A 26,681-nucleotide genomic window follows, 5' to 3' on the forward strand; every position below is an offset into this window, starting at 1 on the left:
AAACACATGGCAATGATAGATGAAATATATTTTTAAAAGAAGTGTAAAATTAACAAGTGAACCTCCGTAAAAAAAAAAAAAAAAAAAAAAGAAGAAGAAAGAAAAGAAAAGTGACAAACATCCCCATGAAGCAGCAACCACAGAAACTCCAAGTGATGCACAGATTTGAAGCTGCAGGCAAAGGTGTCTGGAGGTCAACTGCAAGGAGTACAAGTGCTCCCGCTGGCTACAGAGACCGACAGAAAGGCCTGCTCGCTGCCTGAAACCGCAACTTCAGCTGAGCTGGCAGCCTTAATTACACACCACGTGCTTCATCAGAGCACTGTAAGGTCTCTGGTAGCTCATGACATCTAAACACTACTGCCTTCCTTTGCAAAGGTTCCCTTCCAGATCATCCCTGACTTACAGAGACAGGCAGCAGGTCTCCCTACACACTTTCCTTCCGAGCCTTCCAAACTCTCTCATCTCTCTGCTTTCTTCCAATCCATGTTTTATTTATAAGCTACCTTCACATGAGATCCCTTCTGTTATTGAACATGTCTTAATAATTCTACCTCTTGTAAGGAAAGCCTTCCCCAATTATTTACACCTTGATAAGTATTTACCCCTGAATCCTCATAAACCATCTCTTTATACGGCACTAACTTGTAGAAAGTAGCAACGAAGTTACTTAATTTTCAGAATGAACCATACAAATTACAACCTACCTTCTAAAGCCAGACACAGAAAGAGAACATAAGCATAAACAAAAGTAATGCTGGTCCATTATTCATTCATATTTACTATGCAAAAAGAAAGTTTTATGAAGCTTTGAATAATATATATTTGTTCTATTATAAAGGCAACTAATCCTCTCTACATGGTAATGTATCTGTAATAAAAACCTCCCTAATCTAGAATTTCTGGATGCGAGGAGGGGGTATTAAAATCTCCTCTGTGGGAAGTATATAGGACTACAGTCCCTGACGGGCTTTCCTGCTGCAGGACGACACTTGCAATTAGTGACAGCAAATGTCATTCTCCCAAAACATTTCTGGTCTTTAGAGGACATTGGGAAACTAACAAAGGGCTTAAAAAATGGCAGGAAAGGAAGGAAGAAGAAGGAAGGTGGCAGAAACAAAGTAAGCCAAAACCTGATCTACTATAAGCAACAAGCTCAAGAGAAACAATTCAGGATGCCAGAGAACTAATGTCAATTTCACTGCCGGATCTGTAGATGTCTGTGCCCTTCAGACCCCAGTTCCCACCACATGGTAAATTTGATGAACTACACCTGAGATTCCCTCAATAAACCAGGACCCTCAAATGGAGCCAATGTGGTCCCAACCAAGAACACTCCCAGCCCCCTGGCAAAAGAAACACAAGCCCTCCAGAAAAACACAGGACTGAAACAGATTAAATCTAGGTTCAACTAAATCTGATCTCAAAATCCCATCACAAAGCATGCAAGAAAAGAAGCCACTGTGAGAGAGAACAGATTTAGGCAAACCAAAGACTTTAGATACTGGAATAATCAGATACAGAATATGAACTATTACATTTTAAATGTTTAAGAACACAAAAGACGTCTAAAAATGAAGAAGGACCAAGGGCCTATCAAAAGCAACAGAACAAATATGAACACTGAACTTAAGGAAGTTAAAACATGAAACAAAAATCACTGAGATGTAAAACCCAACAGAATGGTTGAGCAGCAGATGAGCTCCAAATGAAGGAGTCCATGCACTGCATGGAAGAACCGAAGACATCCCCAGAATGCAACACAAGAAGGCAGGGAAAGAGCACGAAAGCCAGCTTGAGAGACATGGAGAACAGATCGAGGTTTCAATAAGAATCCTGGGAAGGACACCAGAAGGACAGAAAAGAGTCAACATTTGAGAAGACAGCAGCTGAGCATTATACAGAATTGATAAATGTTCTGAACCCAGAAATACAGGAAACGCATAGATACCAAGCAAGACAAGAAACCTTCAACTAGACATTTTGTGGTGAAACTACAGATCACCAAAGACTAAGAAAAAGATTTTAAGAGAAGCCAGAGAGAAAAGGCACTGAAAGGAACAATGAGATGGGGAACAGAGTTTAAAAGCTGCTGCAGTGATATGAGAAGCTAGTAAAACCCTATCTGTAAAGGGGGACACAAGTAACTTTCACGGCCACTACTGCGAATATGGTGCCTAACATACATCACAACGGAAGACAATGAAATTAATCCAGAGCAGAAAAAACTGAAAGAATTATGACCGTCAAAAGAAGGGTCATGCCAAAAAATTTTAAAACACTGGGGATCAAAAATTCTTAGAATTCCTCAAATTCTTAGAAAAATACATAATTTACCAAACCTGAAACAAGAAAAAAGAAAACCTGAATAATCCTGAAATAATCCTAAAATGATTAAAGAAATTGAACAAGTGGTTTAAATCTTCCAATTAAAAAAAAAACAAAAAAGCACCAGTTTCAGAAGGTTTTTACAGGAAATACTAAAAAACATTCTAGGAACAGATCATTCCAATCTTATCCAAACTATTTTATAAAATAGAAAAAGAAATGCTTGACACCAGGTTCTACAAACTTTATATAACAAGATCATTCAGAAACAATGTGAGGAAGGGAAATTTAGGCCAATCTCAATTGTGAACATAGGTCCGAAAATGCAATATATATTAGCCTCTAAAATTCAGAACTACAACTCACCATTTTATATTGAGGAAGAATCATCACATGGTTATCTCAGTTGACGCAGAAAAAAGTATACATTTGGAAACTTCAAAACCTATCTAGGACTTTTTATAAATCTTACCAAACTAGAAATAGAAGCAAACTTACTCTGATAAAGTGTATCTACTGAAAATTTACAGAAAACTTCATAAACAAAACATCAGGAGGCAGGGGAAGCCCTGAATGATAAAACATTAACAGAACACTTTAAATCAGAAGCAGGATGACTGTCTTTGTTGTGTCTATTTACCCACATACTGGAGGGCCGGGCCAGCAGTGTTAAGACAAGAAAACGGACTCACTGGCAAGCTTGTCATTATTCACAGACAATCTGACTGTCCACCAAGAAAACACACAAACAAAAAATCTGCAGACAATATGCTGGAATTAAATAAATCATACATATTCACTTAATCCAGCAGTGGGAATGGAATGAATGAACTTGAGCTAAATTCACAAACAGGATTAAATCTCAGAAATACCGTTGAATGTGAACAGCAAGCCACAGATGATTATGCACCACGTGAGACCATTTTTATTATACTCAAAACCAAACAAAACTGCACAATGCATTGTTTAGGGATACGAACACTTGTGGTAAAAACCATTTTTAAAAAAGAAGGGTAACGGCATAATGCAGAGGAGTGGCTGCCTTCAGAGGAGAAAAAGAACAGGATCAAGGAGAAGCACCCAAGTAGCTTCTACTTCTTAAAATGAGGGAGGGGGGGACGGTGTCAAGAGAAGGGGCTTTAGAACTATGCCTCATAACTTGCATATATGTTATAGATTCTTTAGTAAATGTTCAACTGCTACATAAACCAGACAATTTAAATTAATGGGACAGTTCAAACAAATGATGGATACATATTTAAGTGACAGGCTTAATTAAAGCTCCTGTTAAAGACAGCTCCTCTGTACAAATTTCATTCACAGCAGGGTTACCACAGGAAACACAATAACCACCATAACATAAACAGTGAATCAATGTCTCTTACTCTGGGGAAGGAGTACAGCCCTTTAAGGAGAGAAAGGGGAACCACAGTCACTGAGGGCCAGCCAGGAGCCAAGTACTGGGCAGGAGGTCTTCAGATCTGTTTTATTCCACAAACCCAAAAAGCCCCTGGAGAGCTTTCTCCCCTGGCCTCTCCCTCCAGCCAGCTCTGCAACAAACATACATTAGGCCTTCCTTTTATCGTCATAAAGTTGATCGCACACCAGCCTAAGCACATGTCTCTTCAAACCATGAATAATTTCTAGATAACCAACAATTAACTTGCAGAACCTACAATTTAGTTCTAGTGCAGCTCTCAAGGTATCAGTAATCTGGCCGCTTGTCTAATACATGTGGACAAGAGAGACTGTAAGCTTAATAGACCAAGAACCACACCCAAACACACTGTTCCAACTTTGAAAAGAATATGTGATCACACACGGACACACAGACACATACGAAGATTGCAATCTCACTAGTAGTCAGGAACAACATATTAAAAACAGTGGGTTTTCAACATGTCAGTTTGCATATATACACACACAAAAAATCATCGCCAGTGTTGCTTAGGGAAATTTACACACAACTTCCATAAAAGTTTCCATATAAATTTATATGACCTTCAATTTGGTCATATCAGTAGTTTAATGTGGATACATTTCCATCTAAGAACTTCACATCTAGGTAACCATACAGGAAAAATTCTCCCACATGTTTGCAAAAAAATTAAAAATCACAAGAATATTCTTTGCAGCATTGTTTTTAAAAGTGGAAGGAAGGAAATACATGTCCATCATTTTTTATGTCCTCAAGTAAAATTAAAGAGCTAAAGTACCACATTTTCAACAAGAATCTCAAAAGCTAAATGAATTTAACAAAAACTTACCTCAAAAAGAGGATGGAGTCCAGCTCCTCCCTTTCTGACTTCTTATTCCCTAGAATGTATAAAAAAAAAATTAGTTATCATGACAATGTGTACATTTTAAGATATTAAAAATTATGTTATCTTGAAAACACTGAAGCTTGAACACACACTCATTTATTCAAAAACTACCAGGAGGTAGCGTGGAACCCCTGTCGGGAATGTAGATAAACACCCAAGCCACAGCACCTGAGTCCACACCTAGCAGAGCCACTCTTCGCTAGCTGTTTAACCACAGACTCCACGTTTGCCAAATCACTGTCAACCCGTGGAATGCAATTTATTTGTTTCTCAATTACTTATGAGCTCAAATTATGAAGGAATGCACAGCAGATGCAAAGAAAGAGTTCTAGCTTTTTTGATGTGAAGAGGCACAGAGCAGTCATAACTATGAAAAGCCACGCATGTCTTCAGGTCACGTGCACTGTCCTTTCGATAGTGACAATAAGAGAAAATACAAAACCTACAGCAGCCAGTTACATTTATTGTCCAGTCTCTCTGCCGGGGGCCCTGCGCTAAGAGCTTGCCATTCAGCATCTAACTTGGGAAGTGGTAACCTTTTCTGCAAAGGGCCAGGGAGTGTATGTTTTAGGCCCCTCTTGTAATCATTTAACGCTGCCACGATGGTGCAAAAGCAGCCATGGGTAACACATAAATGCACTGGTATGGCTGTGTCCAACAACTTATTTGTCAAAACAAGCAGCCAGCTCTAAGTTGTGGACCCCTGATCTAACGGAATGCCCACAGCTCTAGGAAGTAAGGTAAGATGGCATTCGTTCATTGAACAAATACTAAAGAATGTCTCTGTGTCAGAGATTCTTCCAGGCCCTGAGGATACAGGAGTGATACAAAACACAAAAAACCATGCCCTGAGGAAGCTTATATTCTGGCAGTAGGAGGCATTCAGTAAATGAGAAAACCAAGAGGAAAGGCTAATGGGGAATGCCCAAACAGGCAGTATTCAATTCTGACCAGGGAAGTACACCTTGCTGATAAGATGACATCCGAGCAAAGATCTGAAACAGGTAAGGAAGAGAAACACATGGACATTTGGGGGTAAAGAAATAAGCCATATGGACATTTGGGAGAAATTTGTTCCGGGCAGAGGGATTGGACAGTGCAAACTCCTTATGGCTGAGCAAGTCTGGCATGGTCAGGAAACAGCGAGAAGGCCCTTGAGTCTACAGCGAAGGGGGAGAATTGCTGCAGGTGAGGTTAGAAAGCGGGTAGGGTAAAGGCTGGCAGGTAGGTGGGGCCTGAGGCCATTGTAATGAGTTCCACAACTGGGAAGCTATTTGAGGGTGCAGAGTCATATTTTTAAAGCATCACTCCAGCTGCTCTTCTGAAGAGACTCTGGCAGGGATTGGGGGGGGGGGAGTAGGTCACAAGTGTGGAAAGGGGAAGACCATTTCTGAGAATAACTGCACTAATCTGCGTGAGGATAATGGGAGCACCAGCAATACCAGCACAGGCAGTGAGAAGAGGCCAATGACTCTGGATATATTTGAAGGTAGAGCCAATAAACTCGGGTTTTGGCCTAAATAACGGAAGGCTGACGTTATCATAAGATGATTTCATGATTCACAGCAAACATTTTCCTTCTTTCTGTTGTTTTGGTATATTTTCTTCCTGGTATTCCAATCAAAACACAAATTGTATTAAAAGCAAGAAACTTTAAAATCTCAATCCTATTTTTATTGGTTCTTCATGATGATTCTTTGTAGTAGACTGCAAGAATGCAGAGTTTTCCTCTCCTAGCAAGAGATGTCTATTTCTCTATTTGCATCAGAGAGGCACGGAACTTGTTCTGGTCAATGTGACATTAACAAACGTGAAGCAAGCACGAGTTTGAAAAACCTTATGCACCAGCTAAGCTTGGAACCCTATGGCCAACATCGAAAGGAGCTCAAGATAGCCTGCAAGCATGGAGTGCCCTGGTCAACAGCGTGCCAACCACAAGACACGTAAACGAGGCCATCTACCACCAGCTGATGTGAGAGGCATGTGCAAGCCTAAACCAGAACTGCCCAAGAAACCCAGAAAATTGTAAGCAAAATGACTGGTTGTTTTATTAAGGCACTTAGTTTGGGGATGGTTTGTAATGCAATTTGTTATGCAGCACAAACTAACTGATACACTCTGAACAACTACATTTTTCTAAAAGGACAAAGGGAGCAAAAGGGGAAAGAAGGAGGGACGGAGGAGCTTTAAAATGGGGTTTTTTGGTTTAAGGCTTTTTTTTAAAAAAGGGATTCTAATATCTTTCTTTGCTATTTTGATTACCCATAATATCACACTTTTTTCCTCCACACACCTGTGAAAAAAAGTTAAGTGGAGCAAAACTAGGAAACAGGATAAAAGTCAGATTGTTTCCTATTTGAATTTTCTACCAATTTGGAAAAAAATTAAGCTCAAGATTTACGTCAATTTATAACTCACAGGGGAAAAAACTGAGCAATTCATTGAAAAACAAAAAACAAAACCCCTTGTTGGCATCCTTGGGCACGTGCCCGTATTTGACTTGATGACCGTCTAGAAGCTGGAGCATTCTGTCAGACTCTGAGCCATCTGGTCTGTGTCCGAGACCACCACAGCGCCTCGCACCACGTTCTTTCCCCTCCATGCCTGACGTCTGCCTTAGGTTCTGCAGAAGCAGTCAGGACACCCATACATTCCTCTCTGCATCCTCTTCTGTATACCTGACCCTACATCAGCCCACATCCCCCACCATCGTGCACCATCAGTTATCTCCCTTTAGTCAGCCTGCAAACAGTAAATGCAGCCTGTAAAACCCTCCCCTGACCACGCTACGCCTTGAGTTACAGTCCCCTGTCTTCACCATCAAACTTTCTAAAAGGGTATTCTTGTGTGTAGCCTCCAGTCTCACCCCCACTCACTCCATCTCTCTGTCTGGCTTAGGATCCCCCCACTCACCTAGATTTTTCTTTCAGTGCTCAGTGACAAGCTCCTTGATGCACTACCACTTCCTAATCCAGCTGCCCCACAACTTTTGCATTCTTAAACGTTGCCGACATTTCATTCCTTGAAATTCGCTCTTCTCTGGCTTTCTGTGACAAACTGCTTTCCTGGCATCGAAGCCCCTTCCCAGCTCCACACACTACTCCTTTATCTTTCCTCTTTATCTGCCCAATAAAAGAAGCAGTTACCCCAAATCCTTAACTGTCACTCTCTCTATGAAGAACACATCCCTTGGCAACAGCATGATTGCACCTCTCTTCTCCCACGCTCCCATTCCTACATTTTTACTGCCCAGCCAGAACCCACATCTGGGTGTCCCACGGGCACCACAACTCAGACTGCCCAAAGCTGCACTCATCCTCCTACCTCCCGAACCTGGCTCCCCTCCAGAGTTCCCACAACTGTTGTGGCAGTTTATGAACCAGACTCAACATTCTGAAAGCATATATGCATCCCTATGCCCACGGCAGCATTACTAAAATAGCTGAGATATGGAAGCAGCCCAAGTGTCCATCAACAGAAGAAGAAGTGGTACATACATACGAGGGTATATTACTCCATACCATAAAAAAGTACGAGATCTTGATATTTATAACAGCATGGAAGTACCTAGAGGGTATTATGCTAAGCGAAATAAGTCAGAGAAAGACAAGTGCCATATGATTTCACTCACATGTGTAATCTAAAAAAAACAAAACAAGTGAATAAGCAAGCAAACAAAAAGCAGAATCAAACCTATAAATACAGAGAACGAACTGATGGTTGTAAGAAGGAAGGGGGTAGAGGGATGGGTGAAATGGGTGATGGGGAGTGGGAGGTACAGGCTTCCAGTTATGGAATGAACGAGTCACGGGGATGAAAGGCACAGCATATTGAATACAGTCAGTGCTACTGTAATAGTGCTGTACGGTGACAGATGGCAGCTACGCTTGTGATGAGCAAATCACTACGTTGTACATCGGAAACTAACGTGATACTGTGTGTCAACTATACTCAAGTAAAAGAATTTTTTTTTAATAAATAAAACTGAGGTAGAAATAAGTGTGCTAACATGTAAGGATTTCCAAAATAGACTACATAAAACAAATAAGAAGGTGATGATGGCAGCTAATATTTACTGAGCACATATTATGTGCCATACTCTGTCCTGAAATCCCAGGATACATGTTAACCTGTTTGAGGCTGACAGAAGAAAGCTGAGTCAGAGAGAGGTGAAGTCACTTGACCAAGGAGCAACAGCTGGAAGAATAGCGCCAGGATCCAAACCCAGTCTAGTTCCCCAGGCTACACTATCCTGTCACCTAAATACAGAGCAGATTGTGCAGTGTGACATTATTGGCTTGATTTTTCAAAGAATATTTTATACAGGTATATAAGGGTATAACTATAAGCAAATATAAACATAATACATGAATAACACATATAGAAAGAAATGCAATGAACTTTTAATGGTGGTTGCAGGCAGAGCAGGACTGAGGGTCTGGGCAAAAACATACAGTTCAATTTTCATTTCCAACCCTTTACATTTTTTTAAAGATTTTATTTATGTATTTGACAGAGAGAGAGAGTGCACAAGCAGGTGGAGCAGCAGGCAAGGGAGAGGGAGAAGCAGGCTCCCTGCTGAGCAGAGAACCCAACATGGAGCTCAATCCCAGGACCCCGGGATCATGACCTGAGCTGAAGGCAGACGCTTAACTGACTGGGCCACCCAGGCACCCCATTACAAACCCTTTAGTGGAGTCTGATTTTTTTCATAGTACGCACATATTACTTTTTCTTTTTAAGTAAATTATTCCTGTGGAACTCACGCCTTCTGTGGGTTTCTCCTTCCATTTTCCCTGTAGCCATCGGTTATTCAAATAACAGCTGTATAAGAGAATGTTCCAGGGAAACAAAGATGCTAACCATCGCGATCTCCCAGCTTTGCTAAGAGTCTGGCAAGAAAGGAAGCTTAAAAGCATATAACTTGTGGCCCATGACACATACAACCTTTAAAACTTTCTGAAAGTTAAACAAACTTTGTATATAAAAAAATTTTGTAGAAATGCTTACCTTTTAATTTCAAACTATTTTCCAGTGTTATAAAATTTTCATAGAAGATGAAATATATCTGAGAATAGTTGGTCTCAAAAAATTGCTTAAGATCACTTGCATCCACATTATCTGAAAAGAAAAAAATTATCATTATGACAATAATCTTATACAACTATCAGAATTCACAAACAAATGAAGGAAGTAAAAACTTTTTCAGAAATGAAGGAAGTAAAAACTAGATTTATCCCCCTATGAGACAAAACAGAACTATGAAAACAGTATCCCTATCCAATTGTTCTCCATGAAGAGATCTTAGTTGGCATAAGGCCCCTCCCCCACAGGCAGACCCCTGCAGGAGACTGATTCAAGGGCATCAGAGCTATGGGGGCACAGCACTCAAAGACCAGATAGAAGGCCAGTGGTTAGTACAGGACTGGGGAGAAACAAGATGCCTTCCTGTTGGGGATGGGGAATAGAAGTTCACAGAGGAGGTGGCTTTGACATAGGCCATAAAGAGGGATGGGTTTATACATCTGAAAAACAATGTTGCTACTGGAGTCCTATATAGGTGCGGTCTTCTCCTCCTTCCCAGCTGACCTGAGACCAGTTCAAGAGAATTAGCAAGGACTCCCCAGCACACCCACCCACTCCCACCCAGGCCACTGGTCAAAGCCTTCCCTCCAGCTTCCAGTGAGCTGTTCGACTCCTGTTTGGACACAGGGAGGCCCGCCATGTGTTCTAGAGTTGCCCTGAGCAGTGTTTCTTCCTGTTGCACCAGGCGTGCTCAACCAGGGACTGCGGCTAGAAAGGCAAGTTGTGCAGGGAGCTTAGCCCAGCCATAACTGCTGGGGCCCAGCAGCAACAGAGCCACAATCAGGGGCCCGATTACCCCTCACAACTCTGGTCAGAGTACTTATCCACTGTCAACACACCTTTGTACATTTTCCTTAGCAAACAGGTTGTTTGTGCCATTTACAACAGGGTCCTGACCAAGGTGTTAGCTCTTGGGAACAACACACTAATCATCTTGGGAAAATTAAGTACAGCTTCTTTAAATTCTGCAAGGATTACTCAAGAAACAAATGTGCTGCTATTTAATTTATGATAAAGTGGATTCAATTGAATTTTGGGGTCCTAATACTGTGACTATATGTAAACAAATCCATTACTATATTTAAGTTCTATAAACTGATGTTGGTGAATATAAGAAGTTGTTTTCCTCTGAGAACCCTATGGGGCATTTCATTCAGGAAAAAAACAAAAACAGAAAACAAAAATAAAAAACAAAACAAACAAACAAAAAAAAAACACCTGACCTGGGTCTTTGAAATAATGTACATAAGGTGTTTATAAAGTCGTACCAGCTGCCAGTTTCACATTGTATTTTCTGCCCCAAAATAAAAGCACAGAGCAGTGGAAGTTCTTAGTAACTAACAAATTTACCTGCATGAAGGCAGGTTGCAAAGAAACTAGTATTATCATTCTTATGAGCTACATAAGCTTACCGAGGAATCCTTGAGTGCCTTCCACAGAATGTGCGCTTCCAAGAAAGGATTCTGTTCCCTTTCACTCCAGTACAAACTGCTGGCCCACCCACCACTCACTCCTTCCCCTGACGCATACTTCACCGGCCAGCTCCTATTGACATTCACTGGTAGCTGAAACATCCCCAGCCTGCCCAGAGACCAAGTCAGTGCCTCTGCCATTGCCCCACCAGCTGGTTCTCCCTAGGTCAAAAACATATCTCACTTTACTTAATTCCTGATGGAATCCCTCCAGATGGAATTGACTTAATTCTGAACGAATGATCTGTCTTCTATGGTAGAGATGCTAGCAACCCTACAAAAACCCCGGTCCATCCCATGTGTCATTATGTCCCCTACATTTAGCACAGCATTTATCTAGTTCAGTATTTTCTAGAATGAGTTGAAAAAGAGAAACAGCCTGTAACATATATGTATGTTAATAACAATGATAGGATAATGGCCACAACGTGTAAACCATTAATTAGATCATATGCCTATAGGAAAGAAATGGCCTAACTCACTTTCAAATCCTGGATATGATCAAGAAAGAGATTTCACCGCTCTGCTGAGGACTCTAGATTTCACCCTGCAAGCTTTACTCTCAAAGCCTGCTGCCAGCTGCATTTCTCTACGTGAGGGTCTACAAGGCTCCTCAAATCAAATGTGTCCAAAGTAAAGTATTGTTCTCCCTTCAAATTTTGTTCTTCCCTCAGGCCCCGCCACCCACCCAGCTGCTCGTCATCCCAGGTTCTTCTCACTCCTTCACAGCCCATCTCCAGGGTGTCAGTTCCACCTCCAACATGCTCCAGCCCTGGGTACTTCATGCCCTCCACAGCTCTGCCCGGCATACGTCACCATGAATCCTCACCCAGGCTACAACATGTCCTCTGCCTGGGCTCCTGCTTCCACTCCTCCCCTCCACAGGCCATCCTCCACCATGCAGTCAGCAGAAAGACTGAGCACTATAAATCAAACCAGGGCATTCGTTCATTCAAAACCTCCCAGTGGCCTCCAGTAGTACTTAAAATCCAAACTCCTGACCACAGCCTACAAGGCTGTGCGTAGTTTCCACCATTCAATGCCAACTTCATTTCACAGCACTCTGTCCTTCACACCCTACCCTCCGGCCACTGCGGCTTCTTTCTATTCCCCAAACTTCTCAAATGCATTCTCCATCTGGGGCACCTCTTGTATGCCGTCCCCAGGCCCAGATCCCCACATGGCTCATTCCCTCTCATCCTTCGGAACTGCGATCACACATTAACCTCTTCAAAGAAATCCAAAAGTGCTCCTGTTTGTTACTTTTCACATGCTTTCCAATTGCCCTGGCTTCTTCCTTCACAGGCTCTGCAACAGCTGGATGCCTGACTGCTCACCATACAATGGACACACAATGCCATAAGCAAGCAGTTTCCCTGGCACTGAGGATGTGGGTGCACTGACACACAGCAAGATGGCACAGCGAAGTTACTGGGTGATCGATGACTCCCTTATCTTTCCTGGGTCCCCCTTGGTCCATCAGAGATACTCAAAAAGAGCTACCTGAACAAAGAGGGTTCTAGTCAAGGTTGAGGAGCACTCATACAGACTGAGGTGCTCTCATGAAACCAAAAGTCCAGGGAATAGCCACCTTCCTCCTCAGCCATTCTGTATCTTTCTTGTGGATGAGGCATGGATGGGCTAGAGCTTCAAGTACTCACCATCAACACCATTAGATACCTTTCAGGTAACCTGATACAAAGGGAAACTAAGAGCACGACATCGGTAACATATTCAGTTTTATTTATAAATATGACGACTGCTCACTGGTCTAGAAGCCCTCTTCACGTGATTCCCTCCTACAGCTCTTAAGATTCGTTGAAATTCTCTTATGTATTCATTTCCTTCTTCACTGACTGACACGCCACTAGACCGGAGGCTGCATAAGGCCAGGAATCTCATCCAATTTGTTCACTGCTCTGTTCCTAGCCCCAGGAACAGAGCTTGGTACCCAAAAGGTACTCAAGGCGTATTTGTTAAATGAATACACAAACAATAAATATTAAATATTTTCTATCTCTAAGTCAATAGCTGGAAGAACTGATTTATCTGATTGTTTATCTGATTGTTTAAAAGCAAGACTCATCAGATGAATATTTAAAAGTAAGCCTAGCCCTTGAAGAAGGAGGCCACAGATACTGGAATTTAACATCCTGCAAAAGGGAACACAAGAAAGTAAGAAAGGGCAGATTTTTAACAAGGCTAACTTCAAGAAGCATAGAGACAAGGAGGAAGTCTTCATTCAGAAAAAACGATGAACAACGACAAAAACAACTATGACCAGAAACATCCCTTAGACAGACATTCTTTACTCATTCATTTGAACATTACTGAGCCAGTACCCATTCCAACGTGCCTTGAGCCAAGTGCTAGGAAATTCAAAGACAGTAAGACACAGGGCCTTTGAGGGTACAGAGGTAAACAAGTAATGCAAAAGGTACCATGACCAAAGCTTATGCATGGCATCAAAGCAGGGAGTAGACAAAGAAACTTGGGGAGGTTGGGAACATTAATAATGCTATACATTTATACTTTAAAAAGCACATTCAGGAATTTCTTTTTTTTGACCCTCACCCATAACCCTGTGAGGTAGATGGGGGGGGGGTGTGCGATCAAGATAAAGAAACCACAGGTTCTAGATCTCCCGTGACCTGCCCAAGGTAACACAGTCAGTCAGAGATGTGGGCAGAACTCCTATCTGGCCTCCCAACTCAAATCTGAACCACACAAAGGCCTCAGAGACAAGGGCGAATAAATCAAAACCAGAAAAAACTAAGCATCACCCTGGGAATGCAAAAGAGTGGGAAGCTAAGTAGTCAGGTGAGAAATGATGGGAGTGAGTGGCACTGAAAGTCAAACTGCCAATTTCCCCGTGAAGGAGCTCATTGCAGTTCCCTCAAATAGCACTCGTGGTGAGCAGTAGAGACGGGGGACAAGTGCTGAACAACAGAGCTCAGGCCTCAAACTGCCTCTGGGGTGGTGACTTTCAGCATTGGGCACAGACACACCAGCACACTGCCTTACTATCATCACGAACCCCAGAGAAGTACATTCAAACTAACCACAGAGAAACAACCAGCAGATACCTTTACAGAGCTGGGGTCATTCCTGAATTTTTTTTTTCTTTTCTTTTCTTTTTTTTTTTTTTTTTTTAATTTACTTGAGAGAGAGAAAGAACACAAGCTGGGGGAGAGGAGGAGGGAGAGAGAGTACCAGGCTCCCCGCTGAGCAGGGAGCCTGATGCAGGGCTGGATCCCAGGACCCTGAGATCATGACCTGAATCCAAGGCAGACGCTTAGTAGAGTTAGTCACCCAGGCTCCCCCACTCCTGAATTTTTAAAGAAATCTTTAATTTCTCATTCTCCTTTACCACCAAGCAAGAGCCAATAAACCGTTCCTATTATTTTTACATTTTATCCAGAAAATAATCTATAAACCACACCAAAAGCTACCCTCTCCCTCTCCTTTGTCCAGCTAAAACCTCTTGTTGACAATTATTTCTCCCTATTTAGCTGAAAGGCAATAGCAAAGGTTGAGGGCAAAAACGTCCAGAGCAGACTGCCTGGCTAAAGTCTAGAAGCTATAGGGCCTTGGACAAGTTTTTTTTAAGCACTCTCTGCCTCAATTTCAATCTCAGAAATAGGGCCATCAATGGTTCCTACAGCGTAGGACTCCCGTGGGGATAAAATCAGCTTGTCAGAGTGCTTTCGGCATTATATACATGTTAGTTGTTTTGTAATTCCCTAGCTCCTGACAAAGGCCATCTCACTAGGTGGGAGTAACCAGCTTCACCTACCTGTGAAGCCATAAAACTCAATGACTCATGAAACTCATACACTTAATGAGACTGGACTTTTAAATGGCACTTGATCCCAACACAGCAATAAGCACTACCAACAAACAAACCTATGAAAGCAATGGGATTATCCCTCCATTTCCTTCCACATATAATCCTTTTCAAAACCATTTCTACTCCTTTTTAATTGAGAGAATCATAATAGAGCCTCATGAAAACCTGCTTCAGCAGAACCCAGGAAGCACCAAAGGAGGGGGAAAGATCCTTATCCCACTCAGGAGCCCCAGTGGAAACCCTCAAAAGGAATAAGAAGCTCAGTTCAGTTCTTCCCCAGTAGGGAATTGCCCCCCCCCATCCTTCCTACTGCTCCATCCCTCCAGCTGCCCCCTCCACCAGAGAACTAAGAACCTTCCCAGCCCTGCCTACACATCCACATGTAGATGAAGACAGTATAATTTACTATTTTACTCAAATTCCCCAGACAATGGCACTGAAAGTATGATGCTCCAAATTACAGACTTTTATACAGAAAAAGGGGAAATAAACATTCAAGGTGAACTTGACAACTTAAATAAAACATAATTTAGAAATAGTGAGAACAAGGCTGTGGACTCTGGGAAACAAACTGAGGGCTTCAGAGGGGAGGGGGGTAGGGGAATGGGATAGGCTGGTGATGGGTAGTAAGGAGGGCACGTATTGCATGGTGCACTGGGTGTAATACGCAACTAATAAATCATCGAACTTTACATCAAAAAAATAAAATTAAATTAAAATTAAAACTTACAGTAGAAACAGTGAGAACAAGGAAAATAAACTAGTCAGACATAAGACAAAAAACACTGACAACGGAAATGTCATTAGCAATGCACTGTTACTTAAAAGCTAATATGACTGGTGATTTCACCTTTTAACAACTGCCTTGGTCCTTATCCTCTTTCCCTCTTGTGGTAGTTTGTAAAAATGCCACAAATTATTCTTTACCTGAAGCCACACCTTTGGGTGATGCACACTCGCAAATGATTTGGGGCAATCAGTCATGAGAAATATGACCCAGTGGTGGCTGGAGAACCTCACGTAGTGTCTGGTCTAAGGGATAGGAGGAAACTCATGGAGCACAGCTGGACCCAACCCATAGTGGAGCCAACCCCAAGCAACCAGCAGCCAGAGGCAGAACCACCCCAGCCAACACAGTCTGGTGAGGAAGAAAAATAGACACTTGTTGCCATAAGGCCTATGGGGAAGGGCTGTTATTCAACGCTACTGTGGAAGAAACTCATCACCAAGCAGCTTCGCTGGCCAGCAAGCCCATGAAGAGATGCCCCCCAAGTATAACATTATAAGGAAAAGCAGAAAAAATGGATCTGAATAACAGAGGCTGCCCATCGATACAAACTTTCTGTCAACAGTAATCCATGCCAACCAGGGTGCAGGCAAGACTCCTTTTCCTGACACTGGCCAGTAGATTTTAGAACTTCTGTGTGTGCAGTACAACTGTGCCAAGCACAGATGAATGACCTGGAGCTTCATACCTGGTAAGGAGTAAAATCCACACAATGAAGCCCTTTCGAGACTTAGCAAGTAATCAGGTCAGAAGACAGCAGGTATGCTGATTGTGCTTCAGTGGTAAATCAACACTTTTATCATCATCATTATTATTAAAGAGAAATACACATCTGAAAAATGCATCTATTCACAGACCTGAAAGCGGCCCTTGTACTGAAGATACGCAACTGCAAAATCCCGGTGTGGATGAAATACTAACTTACCTAGTAGATGAAACGCTAGGTAAGCCCAGTACATCAGGGCTCTGAAAGGAGACGTGGTCAAGGTGTGCTGGAGAAGTCTGGTGGAAAAAGGTGAATCAGGAGTTGGGCCTAGTCATCCCCCAAAGTCAGCTTGCAGGTAAGGACACCTGGCGTGACACCACACACCCCCCAACACTCCATCATGCAAAGTTATTTCGGGAAGTTCTCAAAGCCTTAAGAACTCAGAGTTCAAAGTCCATTCTGCAAACACACTTTTTCTGATGCCATGAAGACTTCAAATTTCAGAAAAATTCTCTCAAGTGCCATGTCTTCAATCCACATCCACTTTTAGGTATAAACATCATTGGACATATTGGACAGGGAATTACTCCTGGAGACATCCAGAAGTTAAGCAATAATGTACTGAAGATAAACATGACTCCACCCCACCCCAAAATAAAGGGAGGCCCTTGCTCCTGCACAACACCCAGCCCCTATTCCTCACCTCCCCACCACAAGATGCCTGACACCAGACTCAATCAATAGACAACTGTTAGACCAGGCACACACCAGGGATGTCCCCTCTGGCCTTCCTCCCTGGTTTCCATCCATGTCCCCAGAAATCCAAGTTTCCCACATGACCCACATCTCTAACTGTCCCCTCCATACAGCGCTGGGCATCACCTAATTTCACCCCAGCTTCCTAACCACAACTCTTCCACCCCCTATATCCAATAAAGCTTACCAAATCCCCTCTCCTGCACCACATCCCTTCTGGCTCCACCTAAAACCTAGAGTCCCCTGAGGGGACTGCTTCACTATAGACTGTCAGGTAAGCCCTTCATTATCCTACACCCCATACCGCCTGGCCCAAGATGAGGTCGGCATCCTCCCTGCTCACCACTGCAACATCCAGACCATGGCAGTGCTTCCCCTCACACACACCAATACTTCCTTGCTACTCATACAACCAGTCTGCATGCTAACGAGCCCACCCACCCGAGCTGCACACAGTCTTTCACTCACCCCAGCATGCTCTCTGAAGATTTCAGGGCCTGGCTCACTCTTTCTCTTGTAACTAGCACTGATTTCAGCATTTACAAAGGTTATGCCTGACTTACCCCAAAGAGGCTGTCTTCCACGCCCTCTCCCACCAGGCATGTCCGCAGCACAGCCTAGACCCAGCCACTGCTTGTTACCACCCCACATTTGGGGTCCCAGTTTCGTTCCTCTCTCCTGTCACCTGCCATTTCTCCTTGTCCCTGCTCACCCCTCTAGAAAGATAATTCTAACAACTCTTCAACCCTATCAGGTCCTTGAACCCAAAGACCCCACCATCTGATCACTATCTATGCTCCTTAAGTCTTCACATTCGTTTTCCCCAATTTGGTTTCCGCAGCCCATCTTTTTAATCAGCCCTTGCACATTGACCTCCAATGCCCTCCCTTTCCCCTTTCCATATTCACTCAAGAGAACCCCAGTCTCAGTTTCGACCCTGAATCAATTGAACGGATTTATGTGCTCACAGGCCATGTGCTACACATAAAAAAGGATTTTTTAAATTGTTTTAAAAATTGAATACATAAGTGAAAGAATAGGTTTCATAAATATGTAACTTGTGATATATAATAAAAAATAAACCCTTTAAACACACCCACCCAACCAAGCATCCAAGCCAATCAGGCTTTTGCCCCACCATTCAAGTGAGCCCTATCCACACTGTTAATCCAATTTTCATTCCTCTCAGGGGCAACAGCACATACACAGGTGCCTCTATGCCCAAACACCATCAGCCTGGCCCAAGAGAAGGAAAAGGCCCCTAGAACCCTGGCATAATGATTCTGGAAGCATACCGGGGCCTAAACTATATATTCCTATTTGCAAAAAGTGAACCAAACTCATCTTTTAGCTTGGCTGATACTTTTCTTTCTTGCATACATTATAGCCATGTTGTATATACCAGATACAGTGCAAAATTTTAAATTCTTCCCTAAAAATATACATGTATCCAAAATTTCACCATGATTGATGATTCACTTCCATAGATATTCTCCATAGCATTTAAACTAATAAGTAAGAGCGGCCTGGAGAGACACTGTTGGTTTCCCTCCAGCCCCCTACTTCACCCACTCCCACAGACAGACATTTCCTCTTCCTAACAGAGGCCCTATCTGTTCAGGGCTCATCCTCCCCCACAAAGTCATGTCCTTCGGGGAGGCTGGCCTACCCCTGGCCCTAGGAGGTAGGACCTGATGCTGCTGAGCCAATTACAGTGCCATCACGCCCCTTGCCAGTGATATGTTTAGGCCCAAGCCTGTGACCCAACACTGTTCAATAAGAAATGGGAAGAATTCTGATGACCATGTCTGGAAAAGATCCATTGCTTTTAAAGAGACACAAAGAAGAAGCATTTCCTCTTTTCCTGCCTCTGGATGTTGTTCTACCTGGGTGCAATGCTTGTAAGGGCTGCAGGCATTTTGCTACCTTGAGGACAAGCCTGCCACACTGAGGACACTAAGGATGGCAAGGCAGTGTGGCAGAGAGAGTCTGGACCCTCAACATCACAGAACTGTTGAGTGAATTAGCTGGCTCTGGGCCCACCCTGACCTGCCTTGGGGCTGCTGTTATAAGAGAAAAAAAAAAATTCCTTATCATTTGCATTCCGGTTTTCTGTTACCTGCATCCAAAAACATTCTTGGAAATACCAAAATAAAACCTGACAGTCAAACAGGAAACAATTATCAGTATGAGTGAAGAGGTTGTAAAAAATATCCATCCTACTAAGATGGATTCTTTTCATTTCTTTATACCTATAAGGTAAACTAGATCTAGAAAGCAAAATTCTTACAAGTCAGATATTAACACTTCTTATCCAGGACTGACAGTCCACACCTAAAAGTAATTCTATATGAAGATGTATCCCAATTACCCAGCGCTAAAGTTTCAAAAAGTAGAGCTATTTTATTTAAACATTTTGACTTACATTTCTCAAATACAGGATCCTAAGACTTTCTTTTTAACCAATATGAAGTTCCAATATAACAAAACATAAATATATACCAATGAAATACAATGCTTAACAAATGTGCTTCATATACATTTTAATATATCTATTCCTTCCGTAGAATCAAGTTGCATCACACTTTTTAAGTCAATGCAAAATTGCTTCTACTTTTCTTGATCTCAATTGGGGCTAGCCTATATTACAGTCAAAACCACTCACCAGGGAGGGAGTCATTGGTAGAAATAAGACAGATAAAGCGGGAGCTAGCTGGTAACCTCTACCTGAACCCATCTCCAACAACTAAGGAAGCAGAAAAGTGGTGATGACGGCAGAGAGAGCCATCTTACTTATGTCAAATAATTATTAATAATTATAATAATGGCTTACAAAAAGAGCTTTGAATATATTAACTTAATTAAACCCCTAGTAGCCCTAGGAAGCAGGTACTGTCCTTATGGCCAGTGGTTGGTCAGGGAGGTTAGGTCACTGCCAGACTCGAACCCAGGCAGTTAGGCTCCCACACTGCTCCTCTAAATCCAACGTTAACAGGAAGTGACAGAGGAAGCACAGGGAAGCATAACTGGAAACATGATTTTATTTTTTAAAGATATTACTGATTCATTTGAGATACAGAAAGAGAGAGAGAGAGAGAGAGAGAGAGACAGAACGAGTGGGGGAGGGACAGAAAGAGAGAGAGAGGGGAAGCAGATTCCCTGCTGAGTGGGTAGCATGACACAGGGCTGGATCCCAGGACCCCGAGATCATGACCTGCACTGGTCAGATGCTTAGCCAACTGAGCCACCTCGGGGCCCCAGAAACATGACCTTTTTTTTAAGCACATAGATCTGGTTGAAGTCACAGAACTAAAGAGTTACTAAATCTAAAAGTGGACCCAGAAGTTGGTTCACTGAGGACACCAAAGTCAGCTTGCAAGTGGAATGACCTTCCTCCTGGACTGATTAAAAAGGAGGTCTTTCTATGAAGTTACCTCAGCAAAAGCTGAAATACCCTTCCCCAAGGGCCTCTCTTTACCTCCAGAAATCCATCACAATGTCCCCCAACCTGTCAGCAGCTACAAACATGGTCCCCTGCATACCTTACACAAGAAACTAAAGGCCTCTGGTCACCAAGCTGCCACTTTTCTCACTCCTGGGCCTCAATCTGCTAGCAGCATGGGAAGGCCAGAAACGCACAACCTGAGGATGGGCAGCAGGTAACTTGTTATACAAGTCCAGTGGAACATAAGACGGCCATTTAAGTATTATGTAAGTCTTCACTTAGGGATGTGGAAAAATATCCAAGGAGTGTTAAGTCAAAAATCTAGGGCTAGACCATGCATGATGACTATTCATGTAAAACTGTGTTTATGTGTGTTGCACACCCAAGACAGACACAGAGAGACACAGAGAAGAGGATGCACGTAAGCAAGAGCAGGCACAGAAAACAAGCATAGAAAACAATGGTCATTAGAGGATTGCAGAATTTGAAGAGCTTTCTCATGCAAAATTATTTTTTGTATCATTCAAATATTTGTAATGACTACATTAAATTTCATAACCAAAAAAACTATGTGCAACAACATGGATGGACCTTGCAGGCTTTATGTTAAGGGAAATAAGTCAGACAAAGAAAAATATGTACTCAATGATCTCACCCATACATGGAATGAATGAATGAATGAATGAACAAACGAACGAACGAAAGAAAGCCAGCCAGCCAAACTCATTGAAAAAGAAATCAGACTTGCTGCTACCAGAGGAGAAGTAGGATGGGAGGGAGAACTAAAGAAAGGGGGAAAAAATAAATACACACACACACACACACACACACACACACCTATTTTTCATTTTTTGGGGGGAAAAAAAGCTGCCAGAGTGTTTTGGAAAGAGATCTTTTTCAGATATTTTTCAAAGCCTATTTACCATAAAAAAGAAAAGAACAACTCAGCAAACATGACACCACACTATAATGTTCGCCAAACTTGTCTTACTCTCCAATTTTGAAGTACACTCAAGACCCACACAATATATTAAATAGTATCGTCAACAAGAAAAATGCCCCCAAAACAGCAAATAACTTAAATTTCTTCTGTCCAACACTGTAATTAAACTTATTCTATAACACATATGTTGTAGATAATGCCCTGAAATGACCTATTTATAGAGAACTTTTGCTGTTATTAGGGAAAGCTATGTTTCTCTAATTGTCATTTACCAAAAAGTGTAGAAAAATAATAGAGCCAGGCAGAAAGAAATTACCTCTGCCCAGCCACTCAATAACTTGCACTGAGTTAGGGACAACCACATGCGTGACACCCCGAATGGAAAAGGTGATGACATTTCCAATCATGATAAGGTTCATTTACAAGACACGGCGGCCTTAGCACACATTCAGTCACGTTTCTTCGTTCTGTGTAAACCTGGCACCAACAAGCAACTGCCAGAAGAGAATCTCCATCGGTGCACGCTCAGCTAGCAACATCAGTTCATAAAAATCACATCTTTTCAAGTTACACTGAGCCAGAGATCAAGACTCCCTCAGGTCTTTCCATTAAGAAACACAATATAAAGTACAAATGGGGCCCTAATTTAGTCGGTTCCTGAAATGGAGCCAACCATTGGCTTCTCTTTGCACACATGATATAGATAAATCAATATTACCCTGACAGATCAACATTTTCCGGTGTTCATTCTTTTCTGGCAACTGGCAGATCTATCTCCATTTTTTGTCAAAATCAGGGGTACTCTTTTTTTGTTTTTAGAGGAAGAGAGTGTGCATGCCAGGGGGAGGTGGGGAGCAGGAGCAGAGGGAGACTGAGAGAGAGAATCTTATGCAGGAGCCCAGCACAGAGTCGATGCGGGGCTCAATCTCACAATCCTGAGATCATGACCTGATCGATGCGGGGCTCAATCTCACAATCCTGAGATCATGACCTGAGTCGAAATCAAGAGTCAGACGCTTAACCGACTGAGCCACCCAGCCATCCCAGGGGTACTCTCTAATATATCGGCTTCTTGCCTCTTACTGAAATTTGGAGTGACATAGCAAGTCCAACTCCATACTGTTACAAGCTTGGACTGCTGTGTGGGCCCCACTACATGGCCTCACAGCAGTCTAGCTTTCCTGTCCCATGGGCTGAGGTGTTCCCAGCCTGTCTTCTCATCACTGCTTGCTGCCACAATAAGGACAGACATGGGCCACATGTGCCCACCTTCTGCAAAACCTGCTTCTGCCACGGCTTCACCAGCACCATTTCTTTCTCTTACCTCTTCCCTTTTCTGTCTTCAGTCACTACTCAGTATTGGGGCGAAGGATCACACTTTTTATAAAGTAAGTCAAAAGAAAAGAAAGGCTTTACAAAGAAAGGTCCTGAAGTTCAACTCAGGTCACTCCCTTGCTTGTCCTCCCCTGGGCTCCCCATCTCACCTTAGTTAGAGGAAAATCCCAAATCCTCAATGAGACCTACAAGCCCCACCTGGTCCTACCCTTTCCTCCCCCACCCACAACTCCTCCAACTCTACTGACTTCCATTAGATTCTCAAGCCTATTTATGACTCAGAGCCTTTGCACTTACTGTTCCCTCTGTTTGGAACACTACCCCATAAATAATCACCAAGCTATTCCCTGCTTAACCCGATCTTGACTCTAACCCCTCTTCAGAGAGGCCTTCCCTGACCCTGCTGCCTAGACCAGCGTACACACACCCCTATCAAGCTTCATTTTTCTATAATCATTACCTGAAATTATACATTTACTTGTTATTTATTGTCCATCTGCCCGAATGAATGAAAAGCTCATTAAACTGCAGATTTATTTGGCACACAGCAAACCCTCAGTATCTACCTGTGGGATGACTTTAAAAACAATGTATACTAACACAGACAGAATTCAAAGAGTGGCAAATCCATTTATTACAAGGAAAACCCTTACTCCCCTCAAATTAGATAAATCCTCAAATATAACTCCCACAGTCTTAAGTAGAACTTATAAAACGTCATGTAAAGTTTTCTCAATGCCCGAGGATTATCAGCACAAAAGTCAATGCCCTTGTGATATACACATGGGCATGAGCAGAGATACGAGCAGTACTATTTTGTGTGGGAATGTATCAGAATGCCTTTCCAGAACTACTTTCTCAGGAATATATGAGCCAGAATGAGATTCCGTTTCTAGGAACGGGGCAAATGATATCCAGGCCGGCCAAGCAGAGTACCCCATCTCCCACGGGAATGGGCCCATGACCCAAGTAAAGCCAATCAGCATGGTCTCAGGACCTGGGGCCCTAGAGGAGCCACACTCTTCTCAAGAGTCACTAGCTTTCAGGGACCATCTCTCCTGCACCGGGAAGAGTCAGCCTGAGAACGAAGGAAAACCACAGAAAGGAAAGAAAGTGAACACAGAACCAAGAGTGGAAGGAGTATTTTTCACCAAGAGGGAGATCAAAAAAGAGAGTGGAGGTGAGAATGGGTGTGTGTCCTGGACTCCACTTACATCCCTGTCAACAGTCATACGTACTTAAGCCAAACGTTAGCCTACAGTAGTTGTGTGTATCATTAAATCTCCCCCTTTTAAGTTAGTTTGAGTTTCTGCCACTTGCAACCAAGAGTCCTCACTCATACAAATATGCTCAACATATACAGCTGACCCTTGAACAATGCAAGGATGGGGCTGTCTACTCCCTGCATGTAACTTTTGACTCCCCCAAAACTTAATTCATAACAGACCAGAAGCCTCACCAATAACATAAACAATTAACACATATTTTGTATATATGTAATATGCACAAGATATGCTATATTCTTACAATAAATTAAGCTACAGAAAAGAAAATGTTATAAAGAAAATCATAAGGAAGATAAAATACATTTACAGTCCTGTACTATTAGTATCAAAAAAAAAAAAAATCCACATAGAAGTAGACCCATGCAGTTCAAATCTGTTGTTCAAGGGTCTATTGTACTATCACTCTGGTGGAGCAGAATGATTTTTAGGGGGAAAAAAAACTCAGCTGGTTAAACACACACACACAGGTGGTTGCCAGGGGCTGGAGGGAGGAGGGAATAAGAGACTGCTTAATGGGTACAGGGTTTTCTGTTGGAGTGATAAAACTGTTCTGGAACTAGACAGAGGTGTGGTGATTACACAGCACTGTAAATGTTCTAAATGCCACTGAATTGTTCACTTGAAAATGATTAATTTTATAGTATGTGAAATTTACCTCAATAAACAAAATTTTAAACGTGAAAACAATGCTGCAATGCATTTCTTAATCGCCTTTAAGTAAACCTATCATCATTTCCTACAAAAGGAAATTAAGTCAAATGATATGTACATTTTTTAAGACCATTGGCACATACCAACAAATTACTTTCCAGAGAGATCATACCAAATCAGAGTCCTATCAAAGGTGTATTGGAAAGCAAATACGGATAACCGGGAGGAATCATTAAGGGAAGAAACATACACAACAGCAACTTTGCTAAAATCATCGGTAGATACTTTTTTATTTGTAAGTTTATATATCCTAGATAACTGAAGTGACATTTAAAACATTGGTTCTTGTCATTTCTTCATTTGTGACATATATATGTATATTTTAAACATCTGTTCTAATTTCTCCTATTAATATGTAGGAGCTCTCTATGTACTGAGGTTATAACTACATCCTCTCCTATAAATTTCAAATATTTTTCCAGTTCGTTATTTACTTACTTCAGTTAAAATGATGTGTCTGTTTGGGTACATATTTATTTAAGGAGCAGGAAGAGAGGAATGGAACCATTCTTTCCAAAATAAATAGCTGCAACCTGACACACACACACACACACACACACACACACGAGGTGATATTTTACTTCTACCCCGAAGTTCAGCATAAGTTCTACTACATCAGCCTAAGTAACCCAAACACATCCTTATCTTATCAGATATGAAGTCCATGGAAAATAGAGGTCTACACTGTTTGTTCCAGAAATATGACCAGACATAAATAAAACACGTTAATCCCTTTAAAAAGTTGTAACGAAGCAACATAGGTCATCTGTTCCCCTCTCTTCCATGCTGTCTTAAAAACACTATCAAAGATCTCATTGAAAGAATTTTTACTACTTATAACCAGTCCTTTTGGGGGGATAGTGACTCAGTTTTGGTTTCTGTATATTTAAATTTTTACAATAGTGTCTCTGCAATTTTGTTTCCATGAAAGCCTCATCCAAGCCTATCCTTACCGACAGCCCTCTGGTCCGGCTGCCCCTCTCCCTGGACCTCTTTTCCCAACCTCTTCTCCCTTTTGTCCACTCAAATAGTCCTTTCTTACAGCTGTTCCCCTTGGGATCAGAGGGTGGGTCTGATAATGAGTGCACGTACACAAGGGAGAAGGTTAGGGGGCTCCTTCAAGAGGCCTTAATTCTCGGTCTCAAATCACTACTTTAATGACGGGAACATCTGGCTTGTGAAAACAATCTTTGGTGCAGGAAAGCTTTTAGAAAATTTTCAAAACATCAGGTGGCTGCTACTCCCCCACAGACTTACATCCGTCTATTTGGAAATCACATTTTGGGTTTGTTTGCTTTTTTAATAGTTATTTATTCTAGACTTGGATTGCAAGTTCTGGCATCCCCAACACTGTGTATAGCCCTGGCACCTATTCTGTCTGGATAAAAAGTAACTGCTAAATGAACAAGGAGTCTGAAGCCAGCTGCCTGGGTTCAATTCCTGACTCTGTCACTTACCAGCTGCATAACCTTGAACAAGATCCTTATCCTCTCTGTGTCTCATCTGTAAAATGAGGATAATAATATTACTGATCCCATTTGGGAGGATTACATGAGTTAATTCATGTAAAAGTATTTCTGGCAGTGTTTGGCACATGGAGAGTGCTGATTAAATGCTAATAACTACGATTACAAATAAGGAAGTATGTTACCA

The 26,681-nt window shown here is 42.1% G+C and overlaps 1 protein-coding gene across 20 annotated transcripts in view; it reads right to left on the minus strand.

The window, feature by feature from the left end:
- The window catches only part of LOC103677872 (ral GTPase-activating protein subunit alpha-2-like), a 130,783-nt gene that overhangs the window by 95,080 nt on the left and 9,022 nt on the right, over nucleotides 1–26,681 (minus strand). For all 20 annotated transcript variants that reach the window (XM_040637909.1, XM_040637912.1, XM_040637919.1 and 17 more), the window contains exon 2: nucleotides 4,596–4,644. The gene's annotated coding sequence lies outside the window, so the exon portion shown is untranslated. The remainder of the gene's footprint in view (nucleotides 1–4,595; nucleotides 4,645–26,681) is intronic.

This window comes from Ursus maritimus, unplaced genomic scaffold, assembly GCF_017311325.1.
Source record: "Ursus maritimus isolate PB19 unplaced genomic scaffold, ASM1731132v1 scaffold_22, whole genome shotgun sequence".
Taxonomy (NCBI): Eukaryota; Metazoa; Chordata; class Mammalia; order Carnivora; family Ursidae; genus Ursus; species Ursus maritimus.